At 41.3% G+C, this 19,429-nt stretch overlaps 1 long non-coding RNA gene across 2 annotated transcripts in view; it reads left to right on the top strand.

The window, feature by feature from the left end:
- The first annotated feature begins 16,060 nt into the window (after positions 1 to 16,060).
- The window catches only part of LOC101673168, a 137,306-nt gene continuing 133,937 nt past the window's right edge, over positions 16,061 to 19,429 (top strand). For both annotated transcript variants that reach the window (XR_001176819.2, XR_006606712.1), the window contains exons 1-2: positions 16,061 to 16,485; positions 16,876 to 16,927. This is a non-coding gene — a long non-coding RNA (uncharacterized LOC101673168). The remainder of the gene's footprint in view (positions 16,486 to 16,875; positions 16,928 to 19,429) is intronic.

Below are 19,429 nucleotides of genomic sequence, written 5' to 3'. Positions count from 1 at the left end.
AAAAAAAGAAAGATGAGGTCATATACAGAGATAAATAGATATGGAGACAAAGGAAAGTGGAGAGCAGCCATTACTAAGGACAGTTTTCCAGTCATATTACCAATAAATTCCCTCTTTTTCTTAAGCAAGTTCAAGCTGGATTTCTGTCCCTTGAAATTGAAAGAACACTAACCAGAATATGAAGTAGTTTTGCCACAAAAGAAATATTATTCACTTTTCATTTTTGGTTTTCATAGTATCTTTGATTTTCAAAAGGATCATTTATTTATTTAACTTTTATTCACAATCTCCTGAGGGCAATCTCTGAAGGCTGTTTGCTAACAGCCCTCCTTCGCTAGAGGGGGATTGGGACAACGCATGGCAGTACCCATTCCAAGGGTGCCCGCCTGAGTCTGAAGAATCTAAAGAAGACCTCCAGCTCCAGAACAAAGGGACCACCCAGCTGATGCCCGAGGATGTGTTAGAGTCATCCAACATCAATAAAGTGAAAGAGTCAAAGAAGGAATATATTAACCTGATCATTCAACAAACATTATGGAGTCTTTCCTGTACAAAGTACTGTGGTGGGTGCCAGGGATACAAAACTAAATAAACTTCCCCACTTTTAAGGAGATTGTATGAACAATGTGTTTTATTTTTTGGATCGTGATGCCTTGACATCCGGTGCCTTCTTGACCCTGGGCGGGGTGGTTCATAATCCCATCACTTTCCTTATCAGACTCTCTTACACAGGCCCACCCGTCGTAATTGACCCAGGGCCAAGTACCAGGCATCTGTGGACAGCTCCTAAACCCCAGAGGCCACTGAAATTAATCAAACTAGCCAATCCCAAACCTGCTTACCCTGCCTCACCCATTTCCCCCTGTGCAAACCATAATAAAGACTCTTGCCCACACGTTCCCCCTCTTCCTCTGTGTCTTGACAGAACACAGGGCTTCTTTGTGCATCTCCCTATGGTTTGGCATGCATGGCCCCTCCCCTTGGTGCCTGCGAATGTACCAAACCACCTTTTCAATGGCCATTGTTTCTTCATCTGTCAGCCATACTGAACTTCCCATGTTCTATTTCTAAACTCTGTTTTAAAACAGAAACCCTGTTAGGGGAAATTTAAAATCGTTTTATATTCCCAACCAATCTGAAGTTCCTTGAAAACAGAGACCGCACTCACCTTATTCACTGTTATATCCTCATCCATAACTCTCAGTTACTACTATAATTGTCCTGTGTGGATTTCCAACCATTGTTCATCTAGTATCACTTACATTCATTCCTTCTCTCTGATTTCTACCACTTCCAGTCCACTTCAGGATCTTATGACAGCTAACCAGCCTCACTCTTCTACTCATTTCCTTCATCTTTTCTTCTTTCAGGTTTTTGTTCATGGTCTGTTCAAATGGCACCAGAGCTACCAAACCTCTCCTGACCTTCTCAACGAGGTGTAGACTTTTGATTCCTTTAACTGCCATGCTGATTTTTTTTCAACCTTTCATTGTCCACTCTACCTCTTGTTCTAGTTATCTGTGTTTTATCTCTCTATCAGATTTTAAGCCCCTTGAAGGAAAGAACCATATTTTAGACATCTCTATATTCTTAGCTCCTAGTACAATGCCTGGTAGGAGGTATTTCACAACTGTTGAATGATAGACAAATACTGGATTATAAACTTCTTGAGGGCAGGGAACATGTTTTACTTCTCTGCATATCATGGAATGCCTTAAATAAGATCTTACCTATAGATGATCTATGACTTTTCAGTGAATTGAGTAAGCTTGTAAAGTAGGTGGAATAATTAGTGTTAATAATCCCATTTGACAAGAACGCCTGGGTGGCTCAGTTGGTTAAGCAGCTGCCTTCGGCTCAGGTCATGATTCCGGGGTCCTGGGATCGAGTCCCACATTGGGCTCCTTGCTTGGCGGGGAGCCTGCTTCTCCCTCTGCTTCTGCCTGCCTCTCTGTCTGCCTGTGCTCACTCACTCTCCCTCTGTCTTTGACAAATAAATAAAATCTTTAAAATAAAAAAAAAAATCCCATTTGACAGATAAAGAAACTGAAGCTCAGAGAAATTCACGTTTTCCCCAAGTTTTCAAGTCAGTATGCAATAGTATAGCTGGATTCGAACCCAGGTACTATGCCTCTGCTCTGGAGCACACCTTTCCCCTGTCTGAAAGTGGAACATTCCTATGCAAACTTTCATAAGCCAAAATGGTGAGAAGCCATGAGGCAATTTTTAATTTATATGGGAAAATTTTGGAGCATTCTTAGCCCCCCCCAAAAGCCTCTCGTTGGCATTCTTAAACGTTAGGACACGTCTTGCTGGGAGATACACAAAATAAATCAAGATAAAGCACAGATGCTCCCAGGCACCGTTTGGAACCATCTCAGCTTGAAGGTGAGATGCTCAGTGTGGTTCCTGGGGAAGGAGCTTGGTGGTTCTGCTTTTGCTGCTTGAGATGTGCATTGCTCTGTAATGGTTTTCTGCAAAAACTGTTGCGTTCTGCTTTTCTTTCACCCCCTCCCTTTGCATAAAAACAGAAATACTCTTTGGATTTCTCTCAGTTAACAAAAACAGGCAATAATGTAGGTCTTTCATAAAAATCAAAGTGGCTTAATGCAAACTTTTGATAAGCAGGGGATACCTGTATTTCTCATTATCCATCATCACAATAATAGGTGGCATAACTGAGTGATTCTCATGTGCTAGGAACATAAGGATGTCATTGAGAAGTTTGTCACAGAGCAAGGTCTTGTTCTCTATTATACACGTTGTTGTGGATGGAATGCTTATGTCCTAAATTCGTATGTTGGGTCTTTACTCCCAATGTGATGGTATTTGGAGGTGGGGTGGCTGGGGGGCTCTTCAGGTCATTAGGGTAGAGCCCTTGTGATGGGTATAATGCCTTTCCAAGAGGAGGCTAGAGAGATCCTTTACTCTCTTTCTTCATGTGAGGGTACAAAGAGAAGTCTTTAGTCTGCAACTCAGCAGAGAGCTCTCACCAGAACCTGACCACACTGGCACTCTGAGCTCACAGTTCCAGCCTCCAGAACTGTGCAAAATAAATGTTTGTTGATAAGCCACTCCGTTTTTAGTATTTTGTTACAGAGGCCCAGTGACAAAGACATGATTTTAACACCCTCTTGATCTTCATAAGATCAGAAATGTATCATGACTTTTGTTGACAATAGACTTGGATATATCTCCTCTATTGATTTAATAAAAGGTGAAGATTTAGAACGTCACTGCTGCCTGAGATGAGGAATTGGCAAGTATGAGGAATTTAGCATTATTTTCTTGAGAATGACACATCATATGTTGATCTGAATCTCTTTGATTTCCCAGAATTTTCGCGGGCTGTTTATGCCACACGCACCTTACCCCTACTTTGGCAATATCTCATGAGCTATTGATTAATTATTAAGCTCTGATGCAAACCCAAGTGCCAGGACTAACCATAAAATTGTGTATTCATCAGGGTCTAGTCAAGAGAAAGAAAACAACAGTTATTTTGACAGAGGAGATTTAATATGAAGAATTGTTGACTAGATAAAAAGAATCTTCAACTGAAAAGTTAAAAGAAGCACCGTGTCCTGGATATAGCAGCTGCTGAAAGTAACAACCACCCTCTAGGACTGGTGAAGCAAAGGAAGGAGGTTGAGATTATTAAAACTTAGAAACTTAAAGAAGAGACCCCATGCAGCCGAAAATCAGGTCTCTGAGGAGGAGTGCTATTGGGCTGGTGTCAAAAAAATGTACTCGGAAGGGAGCTGGGGGAAATTGGAGGGGGAGATAACCAGGAGAGACTGTGGACTGAAAAACAATCTGAGGTTTTGGAGGGGCGGGGCGGGAGGTTGGGTGAGCCTGGTGGTGGGTATTAAGGAGGGCACGTATTGCATGGAGCACTGGGTGTGGTGCATAGACAATGAGTTCTGGAACACTGAAAAAAAATTTAAGATATAAATAAAAATTTAACACCCCCCACCCCAATGTACTTGGGATTGTTTTTCATCAGCTATGGTAAAACACAAAGACATAGACATGATTTTCATGAAGGAAGAAATTCATATTCACAGACCTCTGGAGAAAGGAGACATAGCATTCCATGCAGGACAACATGGGAAGCACCAGAGTGCGTCAGGAGGCAGAAGGAGGAGGAGAAAGCGTAGATACAAAGCCTTGCTATGGTATCTTCGGGAAAAGCAAGGCAGGGTGTATTACTAGGATCAGATGGTTTGAATCGTTTCTATAGGCTCTGGGCTATGGGAAGTGGTTTCTAGCTATCAAGTACCTGGCCCTGGAGTGATTTAGGGCAGGGGGAGTATTGGCTTGGTGAGTGAGAGTATGATAAAGAAAGTGATTGGGGTGTGGGCTATGAGTTGGTTGGTTTGCATATAAGGGCATGTTCAGGGATGAGTTGTTAGCTATCTTTAAAAATCAACTCACCTGGGGGCACCTGGCTTGCTCAGTTGGTGGGGCATGCGACCCTTGATCTCAGGGTTGTGAGTTTGAGCCTTATGTTGGATGTAGGGATTCCTTAAAAATAAAATCTTAAAAAAAAAAAAAAAAAAAAAGAGTCCTTGGAAATCAGCTGTCCCTAGGAGGCACGTCTGCAAGACCCCCACAATGTCCAAACATTATAAAATAAATAAAATAAAAATCACGATTAATACGCTAGGCTGGTGTTTTTTGAGTTCTGAGGGTTGCCAACTGCTTCTCTGGGCCTTTCTTCCCATAGATTAAACTTCTTTCTTCCTCCAAGCTCAGAGCAGGTAGCTAATATTCTGGTCCTTACCATCGAACTGAACAACAATCCAAAGAGTTTCCATTAGCCTAGATATTCTAGATATTTTAGAGGAATGTACACATCCACTTCCTCACCTCACTTGAAGATCTTCAAAGCTCTAGGTTCATTAGTAAAGACCACATGTCTGCTAAGAGCAGAGATGTTTAACTGCTTTTAAAGTGGAGAGAAACATAAGGCTAAATGGTCATTACCTTCACCTTCTACCTCTTCTGCTTCCTCCTATATGTCTCCTCTCCCCATCGCCACGACTCAGGAGATCTCAGAAAAGAGTATTCATCTAAATAATTTCCAGATAAATTTGTGAAAGGATATTTTTACTTTGCAAGAGCTTTATTCCTTCAAAAAATAAGCTTTTATGGTATGAGTGGGATAGAAAACAGAACCCGAGACAAAGTGTTCATGAGAATGTTTTACTTGGGAATGCAATCCCAGGGCAACAAGAGTGAGGGGGAAAGGAGCGTGAGGCAGAGAGGGAGGGTGGAATGTTACCACACTGGACAAAGCTTCAAAAAGAAACACAGCTTGTACTTGGTCAAGTAGGATGTCTTCAGATAGGCTTTATGGAACCATTGTACACGAGGCAATCTGTTCTAGGAAAGAAAGAAAATGAATTTATCTCTTGGCTCCCTCCTGCCTTTTGACTCTCATTGGTAAAAAGTTTGTCCCATTTTTGTTGTGTTAATTGACCTCTTCAGACAGCTGATGGGAAATACATATTTCCATGCTTTGCAGTACAGAGTTTCTCTTTGGATCTGCGAAGACTGGATTTGGTATTGAAGCTGCTATGGCTGCCACAATTCTGAGCATGATGGCAGCCATGCCAGTTCCAGTCTTCCCCCTTGCAAGAAGGAGAACTTCCACAGTGTGAGGAGGAGAGGCAGTGGGGGAGGTAGCCAGAACTTTCCACCGAGCAAATGGCAAGTGGCAAGTGACAGAGAGCTAACGTGAGGAAGAGTACAAATTAGATCTGATACAGAGAGTATTGGGTAAGGAGTAAACCATAGATTGGAAATATTTGTAAATACAAATGAATATCATTGGAGAAATGGGAAGTTCCAGAAGGATATATTTGGAATATGGATTTATAGATCATGGGAAACAGATTTCCGTCAACACATGGAACCAGAGTGTGTAGGAGGGGCAGCCCTTTGTTAGGGGGCAGGAGACCTCATTCCACTTCCCTTTCTTTCGTTAGCTGTGGCATTTTTGGCATAGTCTTGGATTAGTTTCTTCATCTCTCTGAGCCTCTGTTGCTTTATTTAAGAAATGGAAGAGAATCAGAACTGATGTTTTTCCATGTTATATATGCATTTCAGAGAAGCAATTTTGCAGATATAATGTACATGTATGGTCTTCTCAGATTTCACTATACAAAAATAAGGAATTATAGTCAAGAACATCAGCAGACTAAAACTCATTTTTAACTTAATACTTGCACTAGTGGATCTGACAATAAGTTACCATACTGGGCAGTCAGCCAATCTGAAGTCTAGGCCTGACATCAGCATGTAAATCAGTCAATGTCTGTTTCTGTGCCACATCAAAGCAGAAACCATGGTCTCCTGTCACCTTGGTTCGAGTCCCAGTGTGAGCGCTGACCAGGTGTGTGATCCTGGTCACATGACTTGAAGTCTCTAGTTCTGTTTCTTTGTCCATCTAGTGGGGCTGCTGTGAGCAAATATGGGTGAAATGTCTGACCCAAGTGCACAATCAAGTGTTTATTAGTATTTCTTCAATTGTAAAAAAGGGGTAGCCAGACCCATAGATCCCTGGGACCCATTCCAGCTTTAACATTCCATGATCCCATACTCTGATCCATTACTTAGTTATTACAGTGCTTAATAAGCATTTAGTCTGTATGTAGTCCCATGCTGCTTTGACCTTAGGAAGCACACAGCCTGGTTGAGACCGTCGCATAGACTGGAATCCATACATAGTAATCTGCACTATTGTGATAGGAGTGCTATCTTAAAAGCATAATAAATCTCTATTTAGAGTTCTAAGATTGATGACTTGTCAAGCACATTATTCTGGGGAAAAGCACTTTGTCAGTGTTGAAGAATATGCTTATGACAGGTCCTTACAGTTCTTTAAAAAATTATTTTATAGATGCAAAGTGTATGTTCAACTGATAACTAATGGAGTATTATTGGAAGAAGTGTCTACACAGAGTTTTATTCTAAAGTCTGAAGCATGGTAAATTATGTATCATTGCTTAGTCTAACTGTTCTTTATAATGATATCATATTTCTAAAGGAGAAAAATGACAGTAAAATTAATATTAAATTGGTGACTTGCGTTGAATTGAAATGGAAATGCTTTCTATTGCCATAAAGGTTACCATGGTTAGGCTTTTAGATTCAATGCAAAATACTGCACACAAGAAATAAAGGACAGTGTCTTCATCATCAATAACCAAGACTCCAACGATTCAAGGAGTGACATCAAGTGCCTGCTCAAAAATTCCATTCATTTTGAATTATGAAGATAGAGAAGAAAATTGGGAAGAGTATGTTACTTCGGAAGTGTGTTTGGACTAGAAAAAAAGTTCATTTTTAACGAAGAGTGCTAGGCAAAATGGAAAAATCTGTAGTATTATTAGGCATTTAATAAAACATGAAGACAAGTAATTTAAGAAGGCTTAAGGCAGGACTCCCAGAAGTTTATTTTAGGACATTCAGGAAGATGCTATTATGGGGTGCAATATGTCGTGGTAAGAAGCTGAACTTTGATTTAGAACATGTTTGTTCGACCTCTTAATCTGCTACTTATTGTTTTAGGTCACCTTGGCCAAATGGTCCTACCCACCCTATGATTTCTTACCTATAAAGTTAATAGACTTCAATAAAATTGTTTCAAACTCTTTTGATTGTTATTGGTTTCCAGTGTTATCAAAATTTTACATGCACATCATTTAAAAAGATAAGTAGTTTAACAAATCTTGTTTGAAAACCAGCGTCCCATCCCCCCCCTGCCCTTTTCCTAAGATCAGAGGATAACACTTTCAACATTCAGCGTTGTTACTTCTAATATTTGTCTCTGTAGCTCTAAGTTATATGTTGAATTGCTAGATTTAAAAATTGTGGCAAAATATACATAACATGAAATTTACCATTTTATGAAACAAATGGGATCGGGAGGGAGACAAACCTTAAGAGACTCTTAAGCTCACAAAACAAACTGAGGGTTGCCGGGGGTGGGGGTGGGGTGGTAAGGAGAGGGGGGTGGGGTTATGGACACTGGGGACGGTATGTGCTATGGTGAGTGCTGTGAAATGTGTAAGCCTGATGATTCACAGACCTGTACCCCTGGGACAAATAACACATTATATGTTAATAAAAATAATTTTAAAAATTACCATTTTAACCATTTTAAGTGTACAGGGAAGTGGAATTAAAGATATTCGTATTGCTGTGGAATCGTCCTCACTATCTATCTCCAGAATTTTTTCATCACCTCAAACTGAAACTCTGTGGCTCATTAACAGTAACTTCCTATTACCACCTATCCCCAGTCCTTGGTAACCTCCATTCTGCTTCCGTCTTTAAGAATTTGACTACTCTAGGTGCCTCATGGAAGTGGAATCATACAATATTTGTCCATTTTGTCTGGCTTATTTCACTGAGTATCATGTCCTCAGGGTTCATCCATGCTGTAGTATGTGTCAGAATTTCCTTCCTTTTTGAGGCTGAATGATATTCCACTGCATGCACACAACCTTTTGTTTCTCATTTATCCATTGATAGGCATTTGGGGTGCTTTTGTATTTTGGCTATTGTGAATAAAGTTGTAATGACCATGGGTATGCAAATATCTGTTGGAGTCCTTGCTTTTAGTTTTTTTGGATATATACCCAAAGGCGGAGTTGCTGGGCATATGGTAACTCTGTGCCTACTTTTTTTTTTTTTTTTTTAAGATTTTATTTATTTATTTGCAGGTGCCTGGGTGGCTCACTTGTTTAAGTGTCTGACTTTCGTTCAGGTCAAGATCCTGGGGTCCTAGGATAGAGTCCTGTTTGGGGCTCCCTGCTCAGTGGGGAGTCTGCTTCTCCTCTGCCCTTCACACCCCCCTCAAATAAATAAACAAAACCTTAAAAAAAAGATTTTATTTATGTGAAGAGAGAGAGAACACGAGCAAAAGGAGGAGCAAAGGGAGAGGGAGAAGCAGATTCTGTGCTAAGCATGGAGCCCAATGCAGGGCTTGATTCCATGACCCTGAGATTATGACCTGAGCCAAAATCAGGAGTCGGACACTTACCTGAGTCCCCCAGGTGCTCCATGGTCTACTTTTTTGAGGAATTGTGAGACTATTTTCCATAGTGCCTCCACCATTTAAAATTTCTACCAGGAATGCACAAGGGTTCTGGTTTCTCCGTCTCCTCAGTAGAACTTGCTGCCATTAACATTATCATTATTATTTGGAATACTTTATGAATTTGGGTATTGTCATGCTTGAGAGGGGCTATGCTGATCTTCCCTATATTTAAATTTAAACCCTTTGAATATACATATTGCTGAAATGAGCACTCTGTGTATTTTTGCTTCATACCTTGTGGAATTTTTTTTTTTAAAAGATTTCATTTATTTATTTGACAGAGAGAGCGGTCACAAATAGGCAGAGAGAGAAGGGGAAGCAGGCTCCCCGCTGAGCAGAGAGCCGGATGCGAGGCTCAATCCCAGGACCCTGCAATCATGACCTGAGCCTAAGGCAGAGGCTTAACTTGTGGAATGTTTTTCAAATTTCATCTCCCAATCCTTCTATTGAGTTTTAATTTCTGTTCTTACACATGTAATTTCCAAAAACTTTTGATTTTCTGAATGTCCCTTTTTTAAAAAGAATATCCTATTCTTTCTTTTTAAAGATTACTTTTTTTCAAAGATTTCATTTTTTCGGGCAGTTTTAGGTCTGTGACAAAATGGAGAGGGAGGTACAGATTGCACATTTAGCGCCTGCTCCCCCACCTGCATAGCTTTTCTCACTATCAACACCCCTCAATCACCACAATGGTGCCTTTTCTTTTTAAAAACCAAGGATGTTCCTATATTGACATATCATAACTACTGAAAGCCCATAATTTACCTTTGAATTCACTCTTGGTGCTGCGCATTCTATGGGTCTGGAGAAATGTATAACACGTATCCATCATTGTAATATCATACATAGTATTTTCACTGTTCTAAAAATCCTCTGTGGTCTGCTTATTCCTCTCCCCACCTACCCCAACCTCCACCCACCCCAAACCACTGATTTTTTTTCCAGAATATCATATCATATCATTGGAATCATACAGTATATACCCTTCTTAGATTGGTTTCTTTCACCTAGTTATATGCATTTAAGTTTTCTCCATGTCTTCTCACGGCTTGATAGCTCATCTCTTTTTAGCATTGAATAATAGTCCATTGTCTGAAGTACCAGAGTTTATTTACCGATTCACCTTCTGAAAGGCATCTTGGTTGCTCTCAGGTTTTAAGAGTATGGATAAAACTGCTATAGGCACTATGTGCAGGTTTTTGGGTGGACATAAGTTTTCAACCCTTTTGGTTAAATACTAAGGAGCACCATTGCTGGATTATATAGTGGGAGTAGGTTTAGTTTCATAAGAAACTGCCAAACTGTCTTCCAAAGTGACCGTACCAGTAAGCATCCCCACCAGCAATGCATGAGAGTTCTTGCTGCTCCACATTCTTGGCAGCATTTGCTGTTGTCAGTGTTCTGGATTTGGGGCATTCTTATAGATGGGCAGTAGTATCTCAGTGCTTTAATTTACACTTCCCTGATAACATATGATGTGGAGCATCTTTTCATGTGCTTATTCGTGATCTATATATCTTCTTTGGTGAGGTCTCTGTTATGGTCTTTGGCCTATTTATAATTGAGGGTTTTTTTTTTTTAAGATTTTATTTATTTATTTACTTGAGATAGAGGTAGAGAGAGAGATAGCACAAGAACAGGGAAGAGGGACAAAGGGAGAGGAAGGGTGAGAGGCCAACTCCCCACTGAGCAGGGAGCCCCACACAGGGCTTGATCCCAGGACCCTGGGATCATGACCTGTGCCGAAGGCAGCCACATAACTTACTGAGCCAGCCAGGCACCCCGAGTTTTTTGTTTTCTTATTGTCAGTTTTAAGAGGCTTTTTTAAAAAGTATTTTGTATAACAGCTCCTTATGAGATGTGTCTTTTGCAAATTATTTTCTCCCATTTCTCCCAGTCTGGGGCTTGTCTTCTTGTTGTCTTGATCTTGTCTTTCACAGAGCAGAAGTTTTTAATTTTAATGAGATCTAGCTTATCAATTATTTCTTTCATGGATTGTGTCTTTGGTGTTGTACCTAAAAAGGCCTCTCCTTACCCAAGGTCACCTGGGTTTTCTCCTATGTTATCTTCTAGGAGTTTCATTGTTTGTCTTTTACATTTAGGCTTATGGTCCATTTTGAATTACTTTTTGTGAAGGGTATAAAGTCTGTGTCTAGATTCGTTTTTTTTTTTCCCCGTGAGTGTCCAGTTGTTCTAGCACTATTTATCGAAGAGACTATCTTTGCTCCATTGTATTATCTTTGCTTCTCTGTCAAATATCTGTTGACTACATTTATGGAGGTCTATTTCTGGGTTCTCTATTTTGTTCCATTGATATACCTGCTTATTATTATTATGATTATTGCCAATACCACATTGTCTCTATTACTATAACTTTATCATAAGTCTTAAAGTGGAATAATGTCATGTTCTTTTTGTATGGGTAAAATAACTTTATCTACTTGAGCACATTAATAATAATTATTATGTCACTATTTGACCTACGTGGTCTCTGCTTCTCCAAATTGTCTCTCTTTTGTTTTCACCTGACTTTTATGCTACAGGGTTTTCTTTCAGATATTTGGCAATCCTTGGCTATCTGCTCATATTTGAGAGCCCTGAACTGATTGGAATCTCTGGGCTTTTGACTATGGAATTCGCTGAAGGGTGATTTGGCAGGGAAGTTTTGTGGGTATCTTTAGATATATTGATTTGGATTACTCACGTTCCCTAAAGAAGTATTTTCTAATTCCCTACTTGAAAGATACAGCCCTAGTTCATTTCATTCCAGAACTCATTTAAAAAAAAAGAGAGAGAGATTGGACAGGGGTACAGGAGGTTTACAATATTCAGTATATAAGATTTCTGTTAATATTTCTGGTTTGGTTACAATACTTCTGTCTTTATCTATGCCTAATGCCACCTTGTTCAGAAACTCTACTATCCGTCTCTAGAGAGTAAACTTCTAGTATTTAGATAAGCTGGTAGAGAAACATTTGATCTGCTGCACAGAGTGGGAGAAAGTGATCTGAAGATCTACCTGCTCCTAAAACAGACATTACTCAGTCTTCCCATAGTCCAATTTTGCCCCCACTTTCAGAGGTAGCTGCTGCTGCCAATTCTAGACCTTTCTGGGATTCTGTAGTGGAACTAGGTTGTTGCTTCTGAGCTTTCTCTCTGCAGGTATAGTAATTCGGTCTAGGTCAGCTCTCTGAGTCAATTACCACTCATTCACTATTCTCTAGTTTCTAGACCTTGTTGCCTGTTTCCTCTCTTGTTCTTTCTATCTCTTGTGTCTCTTTTCTTCTTCTTCTTTTAAAGATTTTGCTTATTTGTCAGAGAAAGTGTGAAAGAGAGCATGCACAAACAGGGGGGAGTAGTAGGCAGAGGGAGAAGCAGACTCCCCGCTGAGCAGGGAGACAATGCCAGACTCAATCCCAGGACCCTGGGAACATGACCTGAGCTGAAGGCAGATGCTTAATCGACTGAGCCACCTACATATCCCTATCTTATGTCTTTTTTTTTAAATATTTTATTTATTTATCTGACAGACAGAGATCACAAGTAGGCAGAGAGGCAGACAGAGAGAGAGAGAGAGGAAGAAGCAGGCTCCCAGCTGAGCAGAGAGCCCGATGCTGGACTCAATCCCAGGACCCTGGGATCATGACCCGAGCCAAAGGGAGAGGCTTTAACCCACTGAGCCACCCAGGCGCCTCTATCTCATGTGTCTTAAAACAACCTTTTTACTAGCATTTTATAGAAATTAGAAGAAGCAAAATTAGATATGTGTGTGCTTGATCTCTTTTTCTCCAGGATGCTAATGCATTTTTCACTTCTAATAGTTTGTCTAAGATGGATGATGAGTTTGTTAAAAAAAAAAATCAGATCTCAATGATTTAAGGCTATGTTGTGCAGATACAGATTTTCCTGACTATAGAGGCTTTTTATACAAGCTGCTCATTTGTTTTCTTTGTCTCACCACCATCTTGGTAGATGGGGGCAGAAAGTGTGGTGAAGTTCCCAACAACTTGTTTTACAACTTTTCTTCTCTGGTAAAAATGCAGGAAGGAAAGTGTTAAGAGTCATAGCTGAAAGTGGGAGTTTGCTGTTTTACATTATTTATGGTCTCTTAGCCCCCAACTGGTTTCATTAGTTTAAAGTTCTAAAACCACCATTGCTTTCAATTAAAAAAAAAAAAATAGGGAAAAGAATGTGTTGTTTCAAAATGCTGTATCTGCTCAAAATATTTTCATGTCTATCCTATGATGATATTAATTATGCATGTTCAGATAAAGAAACTGAGGAATGAAAAACCAAGTAATCTCTGTAAGTATATATAGCGAATGAGGATTTGGGGGGAATCAGGAAAATCATAGTTTTTTTCTTCCCCTCTTTCCAGTTGGTGGTGATGAGGAGGTGTCCACTCTTTTGAGAGGAGTTCAGTCTAGGGAGGATACTCTGGAACAGAACTGCTGTGATTTATAACGACTATTTAGTGAGCATCTACTGAATTGCCTGGCTATATGCAAAAGCTTCACATGAATTCTCAGTAATCTTTATAGTGATTTTCCTTCTTTACAGATGGGAAACAGACACTCAGACAGGTTTAGAAACTGACTGAAATGCATACAACTTATGAATGCAGGAAGTGGGGTTGGAACTAGGCTCTTGGACTTGAAAGCTTAGGATCTTCACAAGTACAGCTTTCTTTTGGGCATAGGTTAGTAGCTTAGTCTGGTGGTAAAATAGGGAGAAATGGGCAATTACAATACTGTGTGATAGGCGTGTGGTGGAGGGTTGGTGTGGCTCTAAGAGCCTATGGAGCGGAGCCTGGGAAACTCCCTGGAGAAAATCGCCTACTGATGGAACAGTAGGAGCCAGCCAGGGAAAAAAGGCCCAAAGAGCATTTCAGGCTGATCGTTCAAAGAGGCATTTCTATACCTAGAGGAAATCAGAGTATTTTAACAAGGGCCATTGGGAAGGAGGTGTGGCAGGAGATGGAGAAGCAGGGAGGGAAAAAAGAGGCGAGGTTAAAGAAGAAAGTGGAGAATGAGGCCAACTAGAAAGAGCCTTTAAAATCTAATGAGAGAGTTAGTTGATCCTCAGGCCAATGCAAAACCATTCCTGACACGAGGCTCATTAAAACCTGTCCATTCCTAAGTGTTAAGAGCACTAGAAGCATCTTTTGTTTTTTTGAGGTGACTCCGAGTGGACTCTTAGATAACTCCTAGATGAGGGTGGGTCCCAAGGAACACCAAGCCATAATTAGAAGCTTAGAATTTTCAGGCCTCCCCTCCACTTCTCCAGACAGGGGAAAAGGGTGGAAATGGGAGTTGATAATCGACTGTGCCCACACATTCCATGAAAATGCCATTAGCATAGGATTTGGGCAACTTTCAGGGAAGATGATGCACCCCAACTGAACTGGCACAGAATCTGCTGCGGTCAGCGCCCTTCCCTACCTCTCCCCTGTACTTCTTCATCCGAATGTTTATCTGTATCCTTTATCATATCCTTTAGCAAATGTAAATGTAAGTTTCCCCCTGAGTTCCCTGAGCTGTTCCAGGAAATAATCAAATCCAAAGGGAAGGAGCTCATGGAAACTCCAGTTTGCAGCCAGATTGGACAGATTTTGTTGGCAACCTGCTATTTGCAATGGGCATCTGAAGTAGGGTCCAGTGTTGTGGAACTGAGCCCTGCAACTGTGGGATCTGACACCGTGTCCACATAGATAGTGCTCAAATCCCGTTAAACTGTAGTTCTCCCAGCCGGCGTCACCGAGAACTACTTGATGTGGAAAAAAACCTCTGTACGTTTGGTGACCACATACAAAGTGCTTTGTGTGAGTCCTAAAGGAGAAACACAGGAGGAAGATACAGGAGGAGAACAGATTTCTCCAGCTCACTGTTTCTCTCCTAAGGCTCTTCGTTTTTGGAGGGTCTTCCAAAAGACAACTTCACTCTTCATGAAGCTTTAAACTTGCTACTCCTTTCTGCCAAGAGAACCTAAAAAGGCAACCTCTTTCTACATGCGTATTTTCTCCCGGTCAAGCACGTTGCCATCGCCATTCCCTGCATTTCTGGCATGATTCTGTTTTAAGGCCTCTCCAACAGACCACCCCGGGAACACCCCGGGGGACCAGCTCATTATGCGACCATGCCTAGATGGCATTGCAGGTACTTAAAAAACAACCAAAGTGTATTTAACTTCGTTTCCCATGAAATGGAAAGCAATTTTTGTTAATTTTTTAAAGTTGCTCCATCAAAACTATAAGCGGAAACTTATAAATCAGCCTAGGAAGAGACCCTCCAGGCCCCTTTGAGCCGTCAGTACCATTCATCCCGGAGCCAAGTAAAGACTCTGGCTTGCACCGCCCACTTCCACGAGGTTCTTTTACGGGTTTTTTTTTTTTTTTTTAAATCTCCCACCATTTCAGAGCTTTCCGTAAGGGCCCAGAATCAGACTTCCCCGCAGACGAGGTTGACTTAGGGCGAGTCCGCGCTCCCCTGGGGGCCCGGGCTTGCGGGGCGGGGGCGAGGCTCCACGAGGAGGGCGTGTCCTAGAGCCCGACCCTGTGCTCCCTGGCCCGGCAGGCACTAGCGCTTAAAAGAAACACCCGCGTACCCAACCGCGCTTCTCCAACTTTGCACGTAAGGGCACCTCTTTGCTGGTCACCACCCTGAGGGTCTCCCTCACTCCCGCAAAATTTACTTTAGAGTCACATTATTTTAAGAACGAATGTAAATACTACATCCACCTCCACAGTGTACCCTTAGTAGTTCCCAAATAAAAGTAAAGGTTCAAATTGCCCCACCTCCATGCCCGCTGCACGGCCACGCTAGCACCTCCCTCCCCATCCCGGGCTCACCCGTGGGCTGCCTAACCCGAGGAGCCCGGGGGGAGGAAATCTAAAGCGTCGCTCAGCCCGAGGGGCGGGGCCGAGGCGGGGCCTCCCGGCGCCCCGCCCCCTCCCTCCAGACGGCGGCGTCCCGGGGGAGGGCGAGCGCCGAGGTTCCCGAGTGGCTACGGCCGGGTCCCAGTCCTGCGGGGGCCAAAGGGAAGCCCGGCGGGCGGGGGGCCGGGACCCTGACACTCCTCTGCGGACTGACCTGGCCGGGTCGACGAAAAGGTAACAGCCGCCCAGGCGCCCGCCCGCCCCGGCCAGGGCCGCTTCTGCCATGCGGGCTCCACTTGGCGTGCTGGTTCCGAAATTCGGCCGGAGCGCGCGGCTCCTTCGCCGGGACCCGGGGGGAAGCGGCCACTGCGGCGAACCCCGCCGCCTCCTCGACGTGCTGGCACCCCCTGACGCGAGAATCGCTGCTTTCTTTCTGCGGAGGAACGTGCCTACTCGCCACGGACCCTTCCCACCCTCTTGAGTCAGCTGTGACTAAGAGGTCAGTGTGGTTTCCAAAACTAGGAGGTGGGAGAGAAAGGAGAGTCCAGATTTTCTGTATTTGCCTCTGGAGAGTGCAAGAATCAGAGGTCTGGCCCCTGGGATTGATTGTAAGTGTCCCTCCAAGTATGGGGTGTGGCTTTGTGGAAAGCCTTGAGGAAGACTCTGGTCTTGTGATTGGGGTCACACAGCAGGTGAGAGAGGGGTTTTATTTTTGGTTTTGGTTTTTCCGTCGGGAGCTGGGTGAAGAAGACGTCTAGTGAGGGTCCGCGGCAGAAGCAGATCTCAGCCAGTGTGGAGATAGTGCCCGCTCTTTTATTCAGCTGGACTTCCCTTAAAAAAAAAAAAAAGAATGAAATATAATTAACACACAGTGTTATATTACTTTCAGGTGCACAGCCTACGAATTCACCTGTTCTGCACATTAGTTAATGCTCATCAAGGTACGTGTACTCTTAATCCCTTTATCTATTTCACCCATACCTCCTCCTACTTCCCCTCTGGCAGCCAGGAGTTTTTCCTCTGTATTTAAGAGTCATCCTCCCTTATTATTATTATTATTATTTTTGGTCTTGGTTTGTTTTATTTCTTAAATTCCACAAACGAGTGAAATCATATGGTATTTGTTCTTTTCTGTCTCCCTTATTTCACTTAGCATTACATCCATGTTGTTGCAAATGGCAGAATCTCATTTTTTGTGGGTGTTATTCCATGGTATAGATATACCACATCTTTCTCCATTCACCCGTGGATGAACACTTTGGTTGCTTCCATTATCTTAACTATTGTAAATAATGCTGCAAAAACATAGGGATGCATATAACATTTGGAATTAGTGTTTCTGTTTTTTCCTTTGGGTAAATACCGAGTAGTGGGATTGCTGGATCATCTGGTAATTCTATTTTTAAGTTTTTGGTTTTTGAGGAACTTCCATACTGTTTTCTACAATGGCTGCCCAGTTTGCATTTCCACCAACAGTGCGCAAGGGTTGCTTTTCTTCCACATCTTTGCTGACACTTGTTTTTTCTTGTCTTTTTTTCTAGCCATTGTGGCAGGTGTGAGGTGATAGCTCAGTGTGGTTTTGATTTTCATTTCCCTGATGATGTTGAGCGTCTTTTCATGTGTCTTTGACCATCTGTACATCTTCTTTGGGAAAAAAAGTCTATTCAGCTCCTCTGCCCATTTTTAAAATCAGATTTTTTTTTTTTTTTTGGTGTTGAGTTCTTTTTTGGTGTATGAGTTTATGAGTTCTTTATGTATTTTTTGGTATTGACCCTTTATCAGGTATATAATTTGCAAATATCTTCTCCCATTCAACAGGTTGCCTTTTTGTTTTTTTGATGGTTTCCTTTGCTGTGTGAAAGCTTTTTATTTTGGTGTATTCCCAGTAGTTTGTGTTTGCTTTTGTTTCCCTTGCCTGAGAAGATACAACTAGAAAAATGTTTCTACAACTGTTAGCAAAGAAATGACTGCCTATGCCTTTTTCTAGGAGTGTTATGGATTCAGGTCTCACATTTATGTCTTTAATCCATTTTTACTTAATTTTTGTGTATAGTTTAAGAAAGTGGTCCAATTTCATTCTTTTACACATAGCTGTCCAGTTATCCCAACACAATTTGTTGAACAGACTGTCTTTTTCCTATTATATATTCTTGCCTCTTTTGTCATGGATTAATAGGCCATATAAGTGTGGATTTACTTATGGGTTCTCTATTGTGTTCCATTGATCTAGTGTTTATTTTTGTGACAGTACCATACTGTTTTTATTAGCGTAGCTTTGTCATTTATTTTGAAATCTGCTATTGTGATACCTTCAGCTTTGTTCTTCCTCAGATTGCTTTGGCTATTCAGGCAGGGTCTTTTGTTGTTCCGTACAAATTTTGGTATTGTTTTCTCTGGTTCTGTAAAAACTGCTATTGGTATTTTGATAGAGTTTCATTAAATTTGTAGGTTGCTTTGGGTACTGTGGGCATTTTAACAATATTTATTCCCCCAATCCGTTCATTTGTGTCATCTTCAATTTCTTCATCAATATTTTACAGTTTTGGGGGTATAAGTCTTTTACCTTGGATTGGTTGAGTTTATTCCTAGATATTTTGTTCTTTTTTGGGGAAACTATAAATGGGATTGTTTTCTTAATTTCTTTTGTGTTACTTTCTGCTGTATTCGTGTATAGAAATACAACAGATTTTTATATATTAATTTCTGTCCTGTAACTGAAATGATCAGTTCTATAAGTTTTTTGGTGGGGTTTTTAAGGTTTTCGATATATAGCATCATGCCATCTGCAAATAGTGAGTTTTACTTATTTCTTACCAACTTATTACCATTTATTTCTTTTTCTTGTCTGATTGCTACAGCTAGGATGTTCAATATTGTGTTGAATAAAAGTGGCAAGAGTTGACATCCTTGTCTTTTTCCTGATCTTAGAAGAAAAGCTTTCTCTTTTTCACACCAATCCCTATTCTTTAATAACAAACACAAAAAAGGTTACATACACTTACTTGATCTTGAACTTGGAGAAAATGTCAGATAAAAATGATGTGCACATTTATCTAGGCAGTCACCTAGATGTGGAATCTTTAGATTGTCCTTAACTAATGTTTGAATAGAAATTTCACTTGTAGACATCCGGATAGCACTTGGACAATGATATACCTGGTACAGGTATTTCTGAGGACACACTAACAGCAACAACAGTAACATAACATTTATTGAGCAATATTTACTGTGTGCTATGTGTGATTCTAAGTGAATTACATACACTATGTAATATGAAATGGCATTCTGAATACTTTCATCCATTAGTACTTAGTTTTGACAAGCATATGAAAGAGCTGCTGTCATTAGAGCTGCTGTCATTCAGTCCCAGGAAAACTGAAATAGTTTTTCAGGTATGTAGGAGTCCCCATTCTCCAGGGGCTATGAATACAGGCTGCCAACAG

The sequence above is a fragment of the Mustela putorius genome, unplaced genomic scaffold (assembly GCF_011764305.1).
Source record: "Mustela putorius furo isolate JIRA1106 unplaced genomic scaffold, ASM1176430v1.1 tig00000430_pilon_pilon_pilon, whole genome shotgun sequence".
NCBI lineage: Eukaryota > Metazoa > Chordata > Mammalia > Carnivora > Mustelidae > Mustela > Mustela putorius.
This window is presented reverse-complemented; position numbering and strand designations above follow the sequence as displayed.